Source organism: Thamnophis sirtalis, unplaced genomic scaffold (genome assembly GCF_051295495.1).
Source record: "Thamnophis sirtalis isolate CommonGarterSnake01/CBP01778 unplaced genomic scaffold, rThaSir2_p1.2 scaffold_9, whole genome shotgun sequence".
Lineage (NCBI taxonomy): Eukaryota > Metazoa > Chordata > Lepidosauria > Squamata > Natricidae > Thamnophis > Thamnophis sirtalis.
Genome location: NW_028261389.1, coordinates 31,480,261 through 31,502,108, shown reverse-complemented (window position 1 = coordinate 31,502,108; position 21,848 = coordinate 31,480,261). Strand labels below are relative to the sequence as shown.

Here is a 21,848-nt window from a genome sequence, read left to right as displayed (position 1 = left end):
CACTGCAACCATCATAAATATGAATCAACTGATCACGTGACTATGAGGATGCTATGATAGTCATGTGTGAAAAACGGCTGTCGCTCTTTTCAATGCTATTGTAACTTTGAATGGTTACTAAACAAACTGTTGTAAGTCAAATACTATCTGTGTTAAAATATATGTTATATTGCATTTGGTATTGCTGAATGAGAAATATGGGCGCTGTAGTCCAATTCATATGAAAGGCATGAGGACCAAGAAGAGTGTGCAGACAGTAAATCCTGAACCCGATTAAGAAGTCCAAATTATAATAGAGAGGATGTCAGTTAAATTGGCAAAATCATCCTGGTAACATGAGTGAAGGTGAGATCAGCTGTTTCCATTTAAAGAAGAAGAGACTTTCTGGATGATCAGAAGCAGACCATCCTAAAGCATTTCCAAGGAAGTTACATGCCTGTACTACACATGCTGGTGTACTATCCCTTTAAGAATTCCTCCATCTCCTTCCACCCAGGGCCATGACAGCGTTTGAGTACTCTAACTTTACCTAGGGGCGATGACATAATTCCTATCTTCTAATTGGCTGCTTTCTCGTTCAGTCACTTTTTTTTTGCCTTCCCGCCCATCCGTTTATCCCCACTCGCCGCCCAGAGGCCGTTAACATTTCTAGTTACTCCACAACCGTTGACGGGAACCGGTGTCACTCATCGCTGTTCTTCCTTTTCATTGGCTACGCGGCTTGTCAATTTTTTGGACTCCGGCAATTGGTGGGCGGGAGCTTCCGCGGCGGTGTAAGAGAGAGAGAGAGAGAGAGAGAGAGAGAGAGGCTCGGAGCCGGCGGCAACGGTGGTGCTGGCGAGAGCGTCTCTCTTCGTGTGTTACGGACAACTTTTCCGTCGGGGGGAGGTGTGGACTTTGGAAGGACGACCGCTAGGATGCATTCATGATCAGGTGAGTTGAGAGAAGCTGCGGGGTTTGCACGAAGAGGACCGACCCCCTCCCACCCTTGGACTCTCCCATGTATGGGGCAGGGAACCGCCCCTCTGAAAAAACACAAGCCGGGGCTGCTCGGGGATTTGGCCGGGGTCGCCGCGCTCCTTCCGCTTCTCGCGATGTGAGGACAGTGCTGAGCCGCCGCCCTTCATCCTGGGAACCTCCCGAAGGAACAGCCGCTGCCGGCGGACACACTTCATTTTTTTCCCTCCAGTGAGTCAGACGTGCGATCCCTCCCTCGGCGGTGGCGGCGGCCTTCTCCTTCGCCAGTTCTTTCCATCGGCCTGACTTCGGGATGCCCCTCCGCCCTCCTCCGTCTCCCGCAGGAGCTCCTAACCAGAGGGTGTAGATTCCTCTCTTTTCCCCCCATGGATCTCCCTCGGTGAAACTCCCTGCTCCTCTCCCCCTTCTCTAGGTGAGGTGCCAGGTCTTCTCTCTGCTGCGACGCCTCCTGCGATCGTGTCGCTCCATGCTTTTGCGTTTTGCTTGGGCGCCTTGCTTCCCCGTTTCCTTCTGCCTTTGGAGGGGAAAGGTTTCGGTTAGGCTGGTCGACCGGGAAAAAAAAGAATTCTTGACAAACTTTGGCTGCAATGAAGATTTCCTTGATGGTCTCCTTTAACGCCCCCCCAATAACCGTTTAATTATATAGGCATTGAAATACTCTGAATCTGTTTGGGAATATCTGCATGCTGAAATTCACAACAGGGATAGATTGCAGGGAAGAGATACAAAAAAAATGGTATTTGCTGCCATATAGTGAGCCTCTGGAGTTTTGCAGATCAAGTATAGTCTGTGATGCATACAATGTGTGACTGCAACACCAACACAGGCAGGCTTCAGTTTCAAAAATATTTTGGGAAGAACGTTTTTCCCCCTGAATATTGGAATATAGTAGGCAAAAATGACCTATGGTTGGTTTACTGGGCTACAGACTATTGGGCACTGTTTGCCTAATATTGTTAACATTGTCGCTGCATATCTTGATAACCATAAGAATATGTTTTGAATAATCCCTAATAAAATTATGTTCTGTGTTACAGACAGAAGGCATGATAGTTTTCTTGTTTCCCATTTTGAATCCACTTCAGCAGCACTCTCTTAAAAAAAAGTGTAACTGTAAAAATTGGTCATACGCTGCTTTCATAGGAATGCATTTATTGCACTTTGTACTTTCATATTATTCATCCTATGTACACATTCTGAAGTGGACTGTTAAGCCATTAGATTTGTTAGCTTTTCTGATATGATTTCTTCTCTTTGCAATACCACACCTGATTTACTTAGAAGTGCATATTTCTACCTGCTTCTGCTGATGGAATGGTTTCTCACAACATTTCTTTTATTTAAAAGTATATGATGACGGTTCCATTTATCAAGCAACTTAAATGTGTATTGACTGTAGTTCTTTGTTTCCATGAAAAGTATCCTAATGTGCAGCTCATTTGCTTTACTGCAGTAGAAAATAGTACATTAATAATTATTGCTTTGGATTAGGTACTAAATAAAATGTTAAAATATTTTGATATTAGCGAGTTGAGGAAACAAGATCTAGATTGCCATTCTCTGTTCCATCTCAATAATTTAGTTTTCCACATCTAAACAGTGTTCTTTAGCCATACTTGTTCATTTTGTACATATGATAGTGTGATCACCTAAATATGAAAGGTACCTGAAAACATAATCCGCATATTTTGATTCATTGATTTATATGCAAAAATGGATAACTACATAATATATTTTGGAACTAAATATATGATAATTATCTGTTAGTTATAATGGATACAGTAAAACAATGATCTTGACTGCATGTGTCTTTGTTGTGTTCTGCAACTTCTCCAAAAGGTATATTTTATTTTAAGAATGATTTATATATCTTCCCAACATTCCTCTTTGGTTTGGATATAGATTGTTTTTTTTTTTACACCTTGACTATACATTCATATGAGCATCAGCAGCAACTGATTATACACAATAATAGCTGTAGCATACACGAACTCTCTGGCATATATTACTGTTTTGAATCCTAAAGTAATAAAAATAAAGGAAAATTTGGAATGAAAGTACTTATAAAAAGTATACTTTTCTGAATTTTAATGTTAAATTGGGTACGAGCTAATATTTTGAAATATATATTATATGGTATTTACTACCTATATATTTGTGAAAAAAGGAAAACATCATAGTTTCACTGCTCTATGTAGTAAGAATATTAAAATCTATGTTAACAGTTGTCTATGTGCTCAGTCATGTAACTGTATATTTTGATTTTTTGGCATATTGGGAAGATTCTGTAAGATCTATAGAAATAATATAGTTCATAACATAAGCCTTGAAGTTTTCAGAAAAATGAGTTATGAATTAATGTTGAGTGCAACCATGTATACTAGCAATTACTAACCATTCATTGTAGGAAGTTGGTAAAACTAATAGTAACTACTATTCTGCAATTATTAGTTGTCTATAGTTTTCAATGTTTGTGCAAAATTACAGAAAAGTACACAGTTTGGTATTACTGGATTCAGAATGCAGCATTCTTCATGGCTGTGGAATTCAGAAACTAAACACAACATGCATTCCTTAATTTATTTAGATTATTTTCTGTTCTCTGTTGCATAGACTTTATTTTTCTTTATATCAATCCAATATTTTATTCACTGGAGTCAACTTTAGATAGGTTCATTCTCTTCCTCTTCTTTTTTGTTTTAATATATTTTAAAACTATATGCATATATTTTAAATTGTATATTGCAGCAATATATGTGGAAATAAGTTTGAACTCAGTAGAACTTACTTCCGAATAAGTTTATAGTGTTCTGTTGCATGTATATACAGACAGTTCTTGTTTGGTGACTGCCTCAGACAACAACTGTTCACAGTTATGACACTGATGAAAAAGTAGCTCATTTTACAAAAACATGGAGATTTATGAAGTTTTGTAATTAAGAAAACTAGATGCGGGATTCCTTTATGTAGAAAGCAAGCTGCAGTTGAAGCTAAGTTGATTTAAAATTAGTGAAGTAAGAAGAAGCTCTTTGGGGAAATTTGGGAACTATTCCAACTATTTTGGAATAGTTACTTAAGAGTATGTTCTAGTAGGCATTCTCTATTGTGCTGAAAATGCTATGCACTATTCTTTAATTAGAAGTATATTAGCAAATTTTGGATATTTTGCTTTTGGATTTTTAAGCTGGTTTGCTTCAGATTATTAGTGCTAGTCAGACAATATTATCTATTTTCTGTTTAATAGCATGACAGTTATTGTCATCATGAACTCTGAGTGATAAGGAAAGGAATGTCTGAGTACATGAAACAACATGATTTCTTCACATTAAACCAATGACATAGTATGATGTCTGAATGTAGTCATTATTTTTCAGCTGAAAACTCTCAGAAATTACAAACTAATTTAAAAACATCTGAAAGTGAAACTCATTCCTTTGTACATTTGCTATTCTCAGCAGAATGTTCTACTTTATAAAGAGGATAGTGGCTCATTTGAAATGCACTTTTTAAAGAAAGTTGCATGAATCAATTAGTTTTAAATCTCAGTAGTTCAGATGTTAATCCTTCTAAAATTTAACCATTAATAGAATTGACTAATAACTCATCTATAGGTAGTTTGATTGATCTGATAAAATTACAAATATTTCCTATATTTTCTAAAAATACAACATATTTTAGTAGAATACAGTATATATTATACAGTATATTTATACAGTATATATTTATACAGTATAAATATGTTTTAAAGATGAAATTTGTTAGAGCAAATGAATGATGCTAATTTTGTATTACATTTCAATACCATCAGCTATTGATTTGTTGTTGTTTCGTCTATTGGATTATGTGCTTTGGCTGTTTGGCCATCAAGGAAGCAAAAATCATACAGATTACAACAATGCTGGTTTTAAGGGCAGAGTGCAGAATCTTTGAGACAGGAACTCCCAACTTTTAATTAGGGAGTTAACTGAAGAGAATTTCCTTGAACAATTTGGCACTTTTCTTTGTTTTATGAGTGAGGAGAAGATGAATAAAATCCAAGCTCCTGTGTTCAAGATCAGAGCCTTCTTGAGCGCCAGCTGGAGACTTTCCATGTTGCTCAGCTACTCTGAAGCTCTGACTCACAAGTAGTGGAAGGCAGATAACCCATTGTAATTGTTGAAATAGCAACAGTTTGGCCTGGACATGTAAACAGCGATATATAAACATTTCCTCTGAATTGAGAAATGTATTAGTAAGAAAAGACTTCTACGTCTTTTCAAGATGATGTTATGTTCTGAGAAGAAAAAAATCCCTTCCCCTCTTATCCTCTCATCATCTCATCCTGTATAGATGGGAAACAGAATATCTCTATTCTGTTATCAACTCTTAGCCAAGTGATGATACATTTATGCACATTTTAATATTTGATAACGGAATCTATAAAATGAAAAACAGTACCTTTGCATGGATAGGGGAATAAAAAGTATATTGGGGACTTTTAGTAGAATTTCTCAGATGTAAATCAGCATAAACTGTTTCTTGATAAAAGTAGCAAATAAAAAATAGGCTGAAGTATTTCTCTTAGCTGTCTTTAGTTGCTTACATTGTCTTTAAGAACACTGGAAGAGTCTTGCTGGATCAGGCCATAGGGCTATCCTACTTACTGTTTTCGGAACCATTGCAAGCTTTATAATATTCATCTCAAAGTGCAATTGTGGATTTACCACAGACTTACATAGCATTATTTGGGTAGTGGTAGTTCTAGCTTCAGTTTCCTTCCTAATGATCCTCTTATTGCCTCTTTTACAGCAATAGAATGCATGGGTTGGCATATTATGAAGAGTCCGCTATAATTCCATGAAAAAAATTGGATTCTTTTGTGCCCACATGCATTACATTGTGCACATTTATATTGAAATGCATCTGCATTTGAAATCCATTCACTCAATTTGGACACTTCACTTATTTTTTGTAAAAAGGTTAGCAATTTCGTATTTAAGTAGTTTGTCAGTTTATTAATTGAATGTATTTATTAAACAAATTTATATAATCGTCCAACTCACACATAATGACTCCAGACAACGCACAACATTAAAAGTCCGCAGTTAAAATTCACAATTTAGTCTCCCCCATTTATATAGCTATCCTTCTCAATATGTGACTCTCGGCAGTTTACAAAAACATAAAAACACCAAAACCAATACAACAACTTCAAACAATAAAAACATGTAAAAAACCCACATTACAAAATCCAAAACTCACAGCTGACATGAGAACATCAATACAGTTTTTGAATATATACTATCTAAATTAGGTGACTGATTTACTTTGAATTTCTCAATTTGGCATTTAACTTCTTGTTACTTTTCTCTCAGTTCCTTTTCCTTTTGGAAAAGTTGGATATTTGGATATTTCTCTTACGTTTCAACGATAAAAGTGGAAGTGTTCAGCATCTTTCTCTCCTCATTTTGCATTTTCTAATTATGGTACCTTTGCTCTTCCGTGGCCTATCAGTTGGGTTCCTATTTCAGATAGATTTGTTGTTTGAAGAACACACAGCAAAGAGCACTGAGACAGTGGTGGTTTTTTTGCATCTTTTATTGATAAGATTTGCCAAAGTTTATGGCATTTTGTATTTTTACCTCACTTGCATAGAATTTCAGCCTTTTTAAATACTAGTTATGCTGCTCATTAGCTACTCTAGTGTCCTCTTGGACTTCATAAGTGCTTCCTCATTTTAAATATACAGTCTAGCTGAGATTTTATTACTTTTTCTGAAGTCAAATCAAATTGGACTGGAAGTTGAGTCATGGCAACTGGACTTCTTTTCTTTTTTAGCTTGAAACATTTTGCTACTTATTCTTCAGTCTGAAGAAGCTATTTAGATAAGTAGTGAAATGTTTCAAACCAAAAAGAAAAAATGTCCAGTAACCAAGTCTCTGCACAACTCTACCTGGATGACTTAGAATCTTCATAGAGCATATTAGACTTTCTCAGCAGTGCTTCCATAAACATTAAAAGGTGTAACATTATGATCACTATTCCCAGTCGGTTCAAATATTTTTATATCTTTAGTGAGATTCTGGATATTGCAACATTTTAACATTCAGTGTAGTATTGGTTTCCTGACTCTTCCAGCACAGTATTTTAGAAGTTGGTATTTTTATTATACCAGTATCAATAGTTTTCTAGATTGTGGCAGCATAATTGAAATAGTTTGTTGCTATTATTCTTTTTTAGAAGCCTCTCTAATTTCATTATTTTTCTTACTGCTACAGCTAGTTGCCATTTTACCAAATGTCTGTGCAATTTGATTGATGGTTGTAAAATTTTGTGGCATGAAATTACAATCAGTATTATCTGAGATACTATATATCAGTATTACTAAATGAGAACCACCCAGAGTTTCTGGGAGTTGGGTGGAATATACATATAATAAATTCATTTCTCACACTTCAGAATTGGCAGTTCATAGGAGTTGCACTGTAATCAGCTCCACCCCTGGGAAATCATTTTACATTTACCTCCATTCTGACATTATATTTTGCAGCCCATGCCTAATGTAAGTAAAATAGTATCAGCATTTTTCCTTTACTGTTGAGGTAATTTGAGTAAAAATCACATCCCTATCATGATAATATAAGGCATTATATATTTCCATTCTGGGATGATCCAAGTGATGCTGTGGCTGCCATTTTGTGGTGCCTTGGAGGCTGTGGGGATCTGGATGGGGGACAACAGGCATTGATGGTATCCTGGTAAGACTGCATGACTTTGAGTACACACATCTTCAGGATCTGGGACTTTGTCAACTTTGACTCTTGATGGGGTGCCATTGCTCCAGAAAGACCCAGTCCGCAACTTGGAGGTTCTCCTACACTCATGACTCCTGTTCGAGGAGCAGATAGCAAGTGGGACTAAGAGGCCTTTGCACAATTTGGTGTGTGCCAGTTGTGGCCTTTCCTGGATCAAGATTCCCTGTGCTCAGTCATTCAATCCCTAAGCATCTTATGGCTGGACTATTGTAATGGACTACATGGGGCTACCCTTGAAGTGCATCCGGAAACTACAGCCGGTGCAAAGTGCGGCAGCATGGGTAGATTTTGGCCCCCCCAAGAATGGCCCCTGTAACACCACTGCTCTGTGAGCTGCATTGGTTACCAGTCTGCTTCTGAGTGGAATTCAGATGTTGGTGATCACATTTAACATGGCACACGGCATGGGCCTAGGTTATTTGAGGGACTGTCTCACTCCACTAGGATTGGCCTGTACCATTCATGCTGACAGAGGAACATGGTGTGGGTACTGTCAGCCTGGTTATTCTGGCTGTGATATGTCCTGTATCCTATATAGAATTGTTCCTGTAGTTTCAAGTATATATTAGCCCCATAAGGAATTACAGTTGCACATTAGGCTGTTTTTTGTATTACTAAAACTCGTGTTACTTTTGGTATTTTGGGACGGTCTTTCCAATAAGATGTGAAGAGCTTCTAATAGGTGTCATTGGGCTTCTAATGGGACTATAGCAATCAATTGCTGCTAAATTGTGTTTAATTACAATTAAATGTCAGATAACCATCCAATACTTTGTCCCACTTACTTTCTAGTGTGCAGTCGGCATTTGAACAAAGATGAATGATTTCTTAGCAGAAGGCTTCCAGACCTTTCATAACAGCACAAAGTGATATTTTCCCTTAAAAAATCTTGTAATAATATATGATTTTGTTTACAAAACCTTAAAAGATATTAGCAATCCCCCCAATAGTTGTGGCTTTAAGGTTAAATTCCCTTGCAGAATTTGTATTATTTAGTAAGTAAACATGAGTGATCCGTGAAACCACAGTGTGATTCAAATTAAACTAATAGGCATTATGGAATAGTACTGTCATTAAACCTTAAGAGTAGTTGTTTGATATCAGGTTATGCAGGGAATAGTACAAACACTATTAAAACTTTTAAAATGTTAGCTTATGCAAACAAAGTGGGAAGCAATGCCTAAAGCAAGTTTGAAAGTGTACCTGCCTTGCCTGCACAACCTGATAAGTTGCTTCGGAGGAGGGGAAGGAGGTGTTGTATCCTACAGTATGAGAACTGATTTATAATCCCAGAGAATTTTTCAGATTGATTTCTCTTCAGCTGACTGTTATCTGCAGTTCGGTGGTTCAAATCTCACCGGCTCAGGGTTGACTCAGCCTTCCGTCCTTCCGAGGTGGGTAAAATGAGGACCCAGACTGTGGGGGCAATATGCTGACTCTGTAAACCGCTTAGAGAGGGCTGAAAGCCCTATAAAGCGGTATATAAGTCTAACTGCTATTGCTATTGCTATTCCTTTGCAGTTTTTAAAATTTGGGAAAGAAATACAGATTTACTACCATAATTGAGCCCAAAATTAGAAGAGAAGGTGGCGCAGTGGTTAAATTTTACCCACCTCATTTTACCCACCTTCCGAGGTGGGTAAAATGAGGACCCAGATTGTTGGGGGCAATATGCTGACTCTCTGTAAACCGCTTAGAGAGGCCTGAAAGGCCTATGAAGCGGTATATAAGTCTACTGCTATTGCTATTGCTATTGCTACAAAATCTCCATTGCTAAGCAATGGAATGAGTTATGCCCCATTTTACCACCTTTTTTGCCATAGTTGTTAAGTGAATCACAGCAATTGTTAAGCAAATCATGCAGTTATTAAACAAATCTAGCTTTCCCCATTGACTTTATTTGTCTGAAGCCAGCTGAGAAGGTTACAAATGATGATTACATGACCCTGGGACAATGCAACTGTCATAAATACATGGTAATTGTCAATGGCATTTTGATCACATGACCATGGAGATGCCACAATGGTTGTGTGAAAAATAGTCATAAGTCCTTTTTTCCAGTGCCATTGTAACTTCAATTGGTCACCAAATGAATGGTTGAAAGTCGAGGAATACCTCTAAACATATCATATAATTGGAAATTTCTAAAGATCTGTTGGTCTGTGGATCTTTTAGGAATAATATGAAGGCTGAAAAACAGGCAGGATCATTCTTCTCGACTCTTGTTGCTAGATTACTAATCCTGAAATGCTACAGTTTAAAATAGTTTCATTAGGCTATTTTGTGTCTGACTTAAAAGTTATGGCTTAAAAGTAATCAGAATGACTTAAAAGTAATCAGAATTTTTGCCCCTCATAAATTATGTTTGTCCATAGTGAGTTGAATGAAAATTAAGTATGTACACATTTACACACAAAACAAGCATGAATGGAAAATGGAAAGTAAGGAAATAAACATTTTCTCCTTGATTTCATTTAAGCAAAAAGTTGTTAACACACAATCTGATAGAAAAAGAATTACACATCTTCTTTAATTAATGCTTAACACTGGAAATTTTATAAATGATTTTTTCTGTTGGCGGTTTACATTATCTTATGTACATCTATAATAATGATGGGCAATCTGCATTCTAGCATTGTTCCTGATTGGAAAATTAAAATTTCCATTTTGAATTTACTGGCAGGTTAGCAGCTTTCATCAAATAGCCATGATGAATAGCGCAACTATTGGAAATTCTCTTCAGTTTAAAATTCCCTTCCTTAATCCAGCTATCAATGGAGCTATATACATAATAATTATATTAATTAACCTGTATTCTCTTTTGCATTTGTATAAACGCTCAAGGTGCCTTACAATAGCAATAGCATCTAGGCTTATATATCGCTTCACAGTGCTTTACAGCCCTCTCTAAGCGGTTTACAGAGTCAGCATATTGCCCCAACAAATAATTGCAAAATAATAATAAAGTGTAACAAAATCAGTTCAATTAAAAGTTGAGGAAATGTAGAATTACTATAAAGGTAAAGGTTTCCCCTGTCCAGTCCTTTCCAACTCTGGTGGGTGCTCATCTCCGTTTCTTAGCCAAGAGAGCCAGCATTGTCTGAAGAGACTTCTGTGGTCGTGACCAGCATGCCTATACGCTGAGGCACACGGAATACTGTTACCTTCTCACTGAAGTGGTACCTATTTATCTACTCAGATTTGCATGTTTTCAAACTGCTAGATGGGCAGGAGCTGGGGCAAGTAACAGGAGTTCACCCCGTTGCATGGTCCTCAGGTCTTGAACCCAGGCTGTCAGCTTTTGAGCTAACAAGCTCAGTATCTTTAACCACTGAGCCACTGTATAAATATATAAACTGAGAGCAAATCCCACTCCTTCCTAGCACTGATAATGTTACCTAGTTTGGGTAATGAAATGTCTGCAAGAAAACGACCAAGCTCAGAGAGCATTAAGGACTCCTCATTTTAACCCTAAGCTACATATATTCTTCTTTATAGATTCAATATTTGGGAAACCTTTACTGTGACATGACTTTATTGAATACATCCAATTCACCATCTTAGTTAGAAAAAGTATGTAAAGAACGAGATTAATCAGCCCTCTTAAGAGCAAGTTGAGTCAAATATTCTAATGTGAGATCACAATTAGATGTGAGTTTGATGGTTTACCAACATAAAAAAGAGCATACATTTTGATTGTCATCATTGGAGTTTGCTGTTCATGTCACAAATTTGTAAAAGTGAATCATGTACTGATCAAAAGATACCTTTGTAGAACTCGGAGACAGAGGTGTTGATTTTTATACAGACATCAATCCCAATTAAAAACTCTTAAGAGGCTCGCAAAAATATAAGATAAAAACACAAAACAAAAGATAAGATAAATGCAGCTTGCCTCCAGAGGTTGTGGGAGCTTCATCACTGGAAGCTTTCAAGAAGAAACTGGACAGCCATCTGTCAGAAATGGTGTATGGTCTCCTGCTTAGCGGTTGGACTAGATGACCTACAAGATCCCTTCCAACTCTGTTAATCTGTTAATATAAAAAAAATAAAAGCAGAATTACAGTCTATCCAAAATCTCTGAAAGTTATCACATGATCATAATCCCAAATGAGCCTGGCTCAATTAACATCCTGTGGAAAAAGGGCAAGGCTTTCTGGAAGGCTAACCAGAGCCATTCAGATTTCAGAGGGTTGCTACACCCTAGGGCAGGCACTGCATAAGAGAAGGTATGCTTCTTAGGTCCTGCTAGATGACATCGTTTAATAGGAGACCTTGAGAATGTCCATGCTGTTGGATCTTAGTGGGAGCCAGTGCAATGTGTGAAGAAGAAGTATTGCGGTCAAGCTAGATCAGTTGCAGTTACTGGATATTCTTTAAAGCTGGCAATGGCTGTATGAGGCTGGAAAAGGCTGCTGAGCCCATTATCAAAACCTTTGGCCTGAGTTCACCATCAGTTAGGTATTGTACAAATGAGGAAAATGCAACCCCATTATTACTTTTCTCATTCACAAAGCCACTAATGTAATAGTGGCAAAGGATTTTTCAGCCACTCCTGCATACAGTATTCTGATATCAGGATTCACGATTCCACTATTAAGAAAACACTGAACTAGAATACTGTTCATAGAAGTTGAAGCTTAAATTTATGTGAGTCATTGAGCATGACTGCAGTCCTAAGCACAGAAGTAAATATACAACAGAATTGCTGAAACAGAAGAAATGTAAGCCCTGATTTTAATTGCAGCATGGGTCACTTCAAGCAAGTGGTTTATGAAAGGGAGCCTGAAATAATGAGTGCAAGCAATTCTGTAAGAGTAATAGGCAAAATACTTTGGAATTGATGCGTAGGATTAATAATAGCTAAAGGTTGATGTCACTATTGCTAAAGAAGTTGCCACTAATTTCTAAATCTGAAGATTCACATACTTTTTGTCAGCAAAGAAGTGATTGTTGGGTTAATGTATCCAAAAATGTCATCTAGTCATTTTCTACCAATGAGACTGTAAAGTGTACCTGTTGAAGTGATTGAAAAAGTATGCATCAGATACACATTTTTGTCTAATAATGGTATACATGTTAAGGTAATTTTCATTTTTGAAATGTGTTTCCTACATTTGGGAATGACGCAATTATGAGGTGAAGAGAAAATCTGAGGATCTTTCTTGCCTTTGTTTTTTACAGTGCTGTTTCTTGGTCTGAATTCTTCCTCCAGATGTGTGTGTGTGTGTGTGTGTGTGTGTGTGTGTGTGTGTGTGTGTGTGTGTCTGTCTGTCTGTCTGTCTGTCTGTCTTCAGGAAGGAGAATGCTTCAGGAAGAAAGCTCCTTTTTAATAAAAAGGCTCATTTACATTCTTTCAAGAAAAGCTTTATAACTTTTTATTAATCATATTTAACAACTTACTGTCCTTTTTCTTTTACAGTTATACTGGGAGAAATATAGAAAGTGCACTGTGTTAGTTGCTGTTTATGCTGAATACTAGAATATTAATCTAAATCTTAGTGCCTTTGAGTTTAATAGTCACTATTAGGGTCGGTGTTTTTCAAATGGGAGAAAATAGGGAGAAAGTTTTCTCATCTGCAAAATGGAAATAAAAATGTTCTGTGTAAAATATTTGATAATAAGTATAAAGATACTTTATGGTTGGTACAAAAATGCACCCTATCTCGAGTTCCAATTGGAGAAACACAACCACGGACTGTACTTGGCACTTGGAAATAACTCAAGAAATAAAGGCCAACTCAGCCTGATGAAATCCATCAGCTGGTACTAGTCTCCTTTGACAGGTTTAGAGGGCTTTGCTGCTTTGATCTGCCTATATCCTCATTGTGTTTCTGCTCTGCTGGAGACTGTAACACTTGTAGAAAGAAATAAATGTTGTCAAATAGGGTCTCAGGCTGCCTACTATTGAAAAGACTTTGTAACTCTTCTGTTTTAGAATTGGGACATACCAAAATTAGCCAGTTTTAGAAATCTCATATAACTTTTCTCAGTCAAATTCAATATTTACATCTTTTCCTAATAATAGCATTAATAGTGTGGTTCTTACATTTTTAATTGAGCATGTAGTTACATTCAGTTACACTAGTAACTAAATTTGAATTATGAATGTAACTCCTTCACTGAAAGGAGATTTAGAAGAAAGAAAATAATGCCTAACTGCTTTGACCTGCAGTAGACAACTAATTTGTGCGTTAAAAAAATTAAACACTGTTTGAACAGCTAATTTTATTTTGAACTTGAGTGAAAAAAAGACCTGCCGATAGAGAACAACTTAAATCTAAGAAAGTCAAATAATTCATATATATGTATATGTGTTTCTAACTTTTCATTCCTAACTTTTCATTCTCTCTTCAGGCTGTCATCACAAAAGCCAAAGTGGATTTCTCTGGTGTCCTGTGCCTGCCCCCTTCCGTCATTGCTGGAAATGGGCTGGACGGAGGAGGGGTTGGCGAGAATGAAGATGAAACACTCTCGGTGTCTCTTTCGGCTGCACCAAGCCCACAGAGTGAAGCTGTTGCCAATGAACTGCAGGAACTTTCCTTGCAGCCCGAGCTGACTATAGGCCTCCATCCTGGCCGGAACCCCAATCTTCCTCCTCTTAGTGAGAGGAAGAATGGTAAGTGAAACAGTAATGCCTGCCATAATGAATGTTTTTGCACAATGCTTTTCAATTTCTCAGTACATATGGACATCTCCATCTTAGCAGGTGCAGTGTAACCTATCCTAAAGTAGCGTCTGTTTCTGTTAAAAAAAAAAGTTAAGAAAGGTTACGTTAATTGGTATTAGGAGATCAAAACTGAATAAAGCTTTTACATAGGGACATGATCCTAAATCTTGTAGAATGTTTACACTTGTTTATGTTATTGATTATATAGACAAACTGAGTAGCAGACCATTAGCTAGAAATAGTTGCATTTATGGTTTTATTTATATTTAACTAACCATAGAATACAATGTGGTCTCTTTGGATGGGCTTCATGTCCTGTGTGAACTTGAAACTTCTAGTATGTAAGCTGTAGTTCACAGCAGAGTAGCCCTCAGGATGTTACTAAAATACAAATCTCTTTTCTCAAAAGAAATAAGAAACTGCTGCAAAAATTAGTACTATGCACAAAGATTTTATACAGGATCAGGAAAGCTGAGGCTGAGAGTGAACAAAGACTTGCAACAAATGTCAAAAATAATTTTTAAAAAAGTATATTCAACTTGTGTGAAACAAGAAAAAAGTAGAGGAAATGATTGATCCACTAATGGTCTGACGATGGGCAGCAAGGAGAAAGTGGAACTTCTTGAGTCATTCTTTGTATCTGTCTTTACACGAAAGGAAAAACATTCTAACCTATAAAATCAGTGTTGTAAAAGACATATTAATCAAGTCAAAACAGGCAAGAAAATGGTAAGACAACAGGAACTACTTCAGATGAATTCAGATCACGAGGATCAGATAAATTACATCTCAGAATTCTGAAGGAGCTGGCAGATGTGATCTTAGAACTACTGAACCATATCTTTCAAAGATCCTGGCGCACTGAGACTAGCTAGAGGACTAGCAAAGAAAAGCATGCAATGGAGTACATCAAGGTTCTGTATTAGGCCCAGTAATTTTTAATATCTTCATAAACAATTTAGATGAGAGGTTAAAAGGGGTTAACTCATCAAATTTGCAAATGACACCAAGCTGTGACACTAGCTGTGCAGATGACACCAAGGGAATAGACAACACTCCAGAAGGATCTTGACAGACTGGAACACTGGGATCTATTCAACAAAATACAATTCAGTGGTGAGAACACTTAGGTAAGAAAAACCAAATGCACTGGTATAGACTGCATGGTTCCTGACTCAATAGCAGTAACTATGAGAGGGATCAAAGAGTCCTAGTGGACAACCACTTAAATATGAGCCAGCAATGTTCTGAAACATTGTGGCCAAGAAAGCCACACAGTCCTAGGCTGCATCAACAGAGGGCTAGTATCAAGATCACATCAAGTGTTAGCTGCTTTATATTGCTTTGATAAAAACCACACTTGGATATGTTCAGTTTTGGTCACCATGATACAAGTACGTTATTGAGACTTTAGAAAGAATGTAGAGAAGAGCAACAAAGATGATTATGAGATTGGAAGCTAAAACATATAAAGAATGGTTGCAGGAACTGGATATGTCTAGTCTAATGAAGAGAAGGATTAGAGGTGCCATGATAGCAGTCTTCCAATATTTTAGGGGCTGTCACAGAGAAGAGAGGGTCAATCTGTTCTTCAAAGCACCTGAGGGCAGGACAAGAAATAATGGATGGAAACCTAGGAAGGAGAGATCCAACTGAGAACTAAGGAAAAATTTCCTGACAGAATAATTAATCAGTGGAATACCTTACCTTCAGAAGCTGTGGGTGCTCCATCGCTGGAAGTTTAAAGAAGAGAGTTGTCTGAAAAAATATAAAGTCTCCTGCTTCAGAAGAGAGTTGAACTAGAAGACCCCCGAGGTTCCTTCCAACTGTATTTTTCTGTTACACTCTCTTCAGATTTTCAAGGAAATAAGACTTCTATCAAAATAATTGTGTGCCTTTCCTTTGGTGGGTCTCTTCTCTGACTTTATCTAACCTATATCTATAGCATTCGAGTATTTTAATAACCATATTTTATGGAGAAAATGAGATACTTTTGTATGTGATTTTTGTTGTACCTGTATTTTACTGTATCAATATATTTTATTCTGCAATATTAAGTATAGTGAAGATAAGGTCTGATGTTAGCTCTTGAGTGTAGTTAGCTTTATGTACCGCACTTGGAAGCTTTTAACAATTACTAAAGAAAATAAAGTGTCTTGTCTGTTTACGTATCTCCCTAGATGACAGTTACCAAGTAATTTTATGGGCAATAATGTGAAAGAGCCAATTTGGTATAGTAGTTAAGGCGCACCAAGCTAGAAACTGAGAAACCCAAGAGTCAATGCTAACTTAAAGCCCCCCCCCCCAATTTATTGAACATTTAATATTTACAACAAATATTATAAATTAAACTATTGTGCACATTTGTATATTGGTATTCAGAATAGGTAAAGGAACAGTCTCACTTTTTATGTTGCCTCACAATTGAAATTATTTTTTTAAAAATTAAATATATTCCTATTGCAGCTGCATGGCTGTTCTCCAGTGCACTGCTCAGAGAGCCCAAATGCTGGGACATGCCCAAATGCTGGGTTAACACAGCCTATCTGCCCTTGGACTGAGTGATGATTTTCTTGACCACGCCTCCCTTTGCCTGCACATGCTCAATTCGAAAACTCAGTCCGCCCGAGTTAGGGCTGTTTTGGGAGAGCTCCAGTCTAAGAGCAGAAAGGCTGGAAAAAGTTTCCCAATTTGGACCACGTTTAAATTCTCAGATAGAGGAAATCACGCTTCTACATCAGGTCTGTCTATTTGCCTCCAATGAGGCTTCCGTCGCTTTAAGAGAAGGGCTGCCGGTTTTTCCCTGCTGTTGCTATTTGCAAGCACTGCAGGGGGTTGAAAAGGCTTGCACAGCGGGGGCTGGCTAGCAAGGGAGCAGTTAGTGGGATAAACCAAGTTCCCTGTTGGAACGGGGGCGTCCCAGGGGGAGGAAAAATCCAGCAAGGCTCTGAGAAGGCTCTAAAGCAGGTGAGCCGGATTGCTAGGATTCCCTCGCCTGCTCCATTTTGCCCGGCAACAGCAGCGACGGCTGGAGCCTTCGCACACCTTCAGGGCTGGAAAGAGCGGGAAGCGGCTGCGTGCGCACCCCCCGCCATTTTGGATCGCTCCGACTCACCGGGCAGAGCGGCAGAGCTCAGAGCGTGCTAGGAACAAGGCAGCAAGAAGAGCCCAGCCAGCCAACGGAGCTTCAGCGAGCCCTCAACGACTGCAGAACGCCGCGGGGAGGCTGGGGGCTAGTCTGGGAAGCCAGCTAGCCCCTCCCTCCGGAAAATAAGCTAAGTCTCGGGGAACCGAGGGCGGTGGGAGGAAGGAAATCCGACCCCAAGGCGGCCCTTCCCTCCTGGAGATTCTGCCAGCGCTTTTGGACTGCAAAGACCAGCGCGTGCCCATCCCAGCTCCAGCTATCTCCCAGGCCTCGTGGGGACCTGAAATGGCTGAGGAATGCAGGGAGGCCTTAGGGGATCAGGTGGGGCCCTCCAGCAAGCGCTGCAAGCTGGATCCCTCTGTAAATAAAGGCAAAGGGCACAAAGGCTCACTTGAAAGGTCTTCTCCAAGAGCCACAGTGGATCCCAGGGAGGTTTCAAGGCCCCTTCAGCCAGAACCTAGCCCAGACCGTCGCAGCAGGGAGTCAGCTTCCCCTGATCGTGAGGCCCAATCCCCCGGGGACAGTGAATTCTTGTCTGGGGATAACTATGCATCCAGGGATCCATCTCCTGAAGCATCTTGGGGGTACCCCGACTCCCCTAGCTCCTCCATCGGAGAGGAACGAGATTCTGTCCAGAATTCCCCCCTTGGGAAGGGTGGATCCAGCTCAGGCAGGCCTAGCCAGCGCAGGCCCAGTAAGCAAAAGAAAAAAAAGGGGGAAAAGTCCTGCTCTCTCGGATGAAATGAGGGAGGTAATTGCCTTAGCCATCTCCCAAGGGATAGCTGAAGGCATTAAGCGCAAGGGCTCTAGCAAGGGCAAGGCCCCAAAGGAGAAACGCAAACCTAGGGCCTCCACCTCTAAGGAGCCTGTATCCTCCTCCCCATCTTCAAGCCCCTCTCACTCTGGGTTATCAAGTTCTGAGCAGGAAGAAGGGGAGAATTTCGCCCTTTCTGAAGACGAAAACCCCACCCCTGACAAGCCAAAATTCTCTGGCCTGTTTCAACCGTCATTATTCAAGTCTATCTTGCACAAAGCCATGACGGCCACAGAGTTAGGCCCCACTTCCAGACCTGAGGCCTCTCAGGCTTCCACTTCCAAGGATCTTAAGCATGGGTTGTTCAAAGAGACAGTAGAAACCCCCGAGGTTATTCCTGTGCCAGACCTATTATGGACGCGGTACAGCGCCAGTGGCTACAGCCAGGCACCCTGACCAACCCCAGTGGGGGGGATAGAACTCTATATGCAGTAGAAGATAAAATGGAGGAAATCCTCAAATTCCCAGAAGTAGATGCCCCAGTCGTGTCTCTAACTTCCAATTCCAACCTGCCAGCTGAGCTCCTAGAGGGACTTAAGGCAGAAGATAAGAGGTCAGAAAAGGCATGTCAGAAAACACACATGGCGTCTGCCTGGGCCATCAAGGCATCCACCTCTGCCTCCTTTTTTATTAGGGCCACCCTATTCTGGCTGCGCCAACTCAGGTCCAGACCCCCGCCAAGGAAATCTAGGTGGCGCCATGAGCTAACCAAGATTATTACCGCTGTCGAGTATTCGGCGGATGCCACCTTGACAGCAGCAAAATTCTCTTCCAGAGCTCTAGCTTCCAATATCACCTCCCGCCGCCTCCTATGGCTCAGGCACTGGCAGGCCGAAATGAAGGCTAAATGGAAGCTGGCATCGGCCCCATTTAAAGGGGGCTTTCTGTTTGGAGAGGCCCTGGACAAGTTTGTCACCGAAACCAAGGACAAACGCAAGATCCTTCCGGCAACCTTTAAAAGGGGTGACCGGAAAGGGGCGGGGTCCTTTCGTAAGAGACCCTACAGGAGCCAGGAAACAGGGCAATCTTCTCACCCTTCCTCCTATCAGAGGCCCTTTCAGGCAGGGGGGGATAGGCACCAAGACAGATCCTTCGGGGCTCGTGCCAACCAATCCCAGTCTTCCTTTCGGAGACCATTCCGAGGAGGAGGAAACAACAGTGGTGGATCCCGGCCCTTTCGTAAGGGAAAGTGACGGTCACAGGGATCCCCCCATCGGGGGTCGGCTACGGCTGTATGCCGACAGGTGGGAGGAGATAACATCGGACAAGTGGGTCCTCAACACCATTCGCAAGGGCCTTCTCCTGGACTTCCTATCCTTTCCCCAAAGAAAGTTTATCCGCTGTCCTACCCCCAGGAACCCAGAAAAGAGGGAACGCATGAGGACAGAAATCTGCCATCTCCTAGAGATAGAGGCGATAGAGCCAGTCCCCAGGGATCAGCAGGGGAGGGGCTTCTATTCGATCCTCTTCCTAGTGCCCAAAAGTTCAGGGGGGTGGAGGGCCATCTTGGACCTCAAGAGCCTAAATCAGCATCTGGCTTACAAGAGGTTCAAGATGCAGTCACTCCACTCCATCCTGGGCTGTGTGAGGGAGGGGGACCTATTGACATCAATAGATCTCAAAGAGGCCTACCTGCATGTCCCCATCCATGTGGCCCACAGGCGGTTCCTGAGGTTCTACGCGGAAGGGAAGCATTTCCAGTACAGGGCTCTTCCCTTCGGGCTATCATCTGCGCCCAGAACATTCACCAAAATTCTGGCAGTGCTAGCGGCTCATCTCCGCAACCATCCGGTTCGTCTGGAATGTTATTTAGACGACATAATCATTCACTCTCTCACCACCAAGCAGGCACACCGCGATGTTTCTCTAACTGTGCAGACCCTGCAGTACCATGGCTTCTCTGTCAACATGGAGAAGAGCCAGTTCCGACCATCCACCTGTATACAGCACCTGGGTGCGGTCATCAACTCCACCTCCTGCCAGGTATTTCTTTCGCCAGACCGGCTGTCGAACCTGAGACGCAGAGTGAAGCACTGCAGCCTTCCCAGGTCGGTACCCATCATTCAGCTGTCCCAGCTCCTGGGGATAATGATCTCGTGCCTGGGGGTGGTTCCCTGGGCTCGCCTTCACGCCAGGGAGCTGCAGTGGTTTCTGCTGCCAGTGCAGAGGGCCAGGAACAGCAACTCACTCAGGCGGGTTCGGCTCCCACGAAAGGTGATCCGGTCTCTGGCATGGTGGAGGTCCAAGGCAGTCAGGAAGGGCTGCCTGTTCAAGGAGCCGGAGAGACTAGTTGTCACCACGGATGCCAGCCTCCTGGGGTGGGGCGCCCACTGTCAGGGCCACCTAGCCCAAGGCCGATGGACTCAGAGGGAGGCCGCCCACAGCATCAATTGGCTGGAACTGAGGGCAGCTCGCCTAGCGCTGAGAAAGTTCGCATCTCTAGTAAGAGGGGCTCATGTACTGTTGATGACAGACAATGTGGCGACAAAAGCGCACATAAACCGGCAAGGGGGCACTCGATCAAAGGCCCTCATGCTCGAGGCAGAAGCGCTGGGCAGGTGGGCGGAACGTCATCTGGCTTCTCTCAGTGCAGATCACATCTCCGGCGTAAGCAACCGGGAAGCAGACTGGCTGAGCCGCCAACGCATCGACCACTCGGAGTGGCGCCTGCACCCGGACCTGTTCCAGCAGATCGTGAGGAGGTTCGGCAAGCCACAGGTAGACCTGTTTGCCACACACAACAACACACAGCTCCCACGCTTCTTCAGTCGCTACCACTCGCCCCAGGCGGAGGGAACAAATGCCCTGAGGTCAGCGTGGCCTCAGGGACTTCTGTATGCCTTCCCTCCACTTCCGCTCATCCCTCAAGTGGTGAACAAGCTCCTGACCGAAAAGGCAGACCTCATTCTGGTGGCTCCCTCCTGGCCCAGAAGGCCCTGGTACGCAGACCTGGTCAGAGAATTTTTGCTTCCTCAGGAGCTCAGTGCCAAACGGCTAGCTGCAGCCGGGGCTCGGGCCATCACCCATCCGGAGCCCCAGTGGCTGCAGCTAGCCGTTTGGCACTTGAAGGGGAGCTCCTGAGGAAGCAAAAATTCTCTGACCAGGTCATTCGAACAATCCAAGCATCCAGGAAGCCCTCTACGACTAGAATCTACGATGCCACCTGGGCCGCCTTCTCACGGTGGTGCAAGACTAGGAACATAGAGGCCTCCTCAGCCTCGATCCCCCAGACCCTAGACTTCTTGCAAGAGGGTCTGGATAAGGGCCTTGCGGTCAGCACCCTCAGACGCCAGGTTGCAGCGTTGTCTACCATCCTGGCAAAGGGCTCCTCTCGCTCGCTGAGTCAGCTCCCCCAGATCAAGAGCTTTCTCAAGGGAGCAGCGAACATCAGCCCTCCAACTGTTCACCGGTATCCGTCATGGGATCTTCCATTTGTGCTTAAGGCCC

At 41.4% G+C, this 21,848-nt stretch overlaps 1 protein-coding gene across 2 annotated transcripts in view; it reads left to right on the top strand.

Moving 5' to 3' along the window:
* The first annotated feature begins 806 nt into the window (after positions 1–806).
* Positions 807–21,848, top strand: part of MRTFA (myocardin related transcription factor A) — a 78,473-nt gene continuing 57,431 nt past the window's right edge. Inside the window, exons 1-2 of one of the 2 annotated variants that reach the window (XM_014071670.2) lie at positions 807–933; positions 14,130–14,391. The gene's annotated coding sequence lies outside the window, so the exon portion shown is untranslated. Of the gene's footprint in view, positions 934–14,129; positions 14,392–21,848 lie in introns of those variants that run through there. The other variant, XM_087723210.1, reaches the window with a different exon arrangement.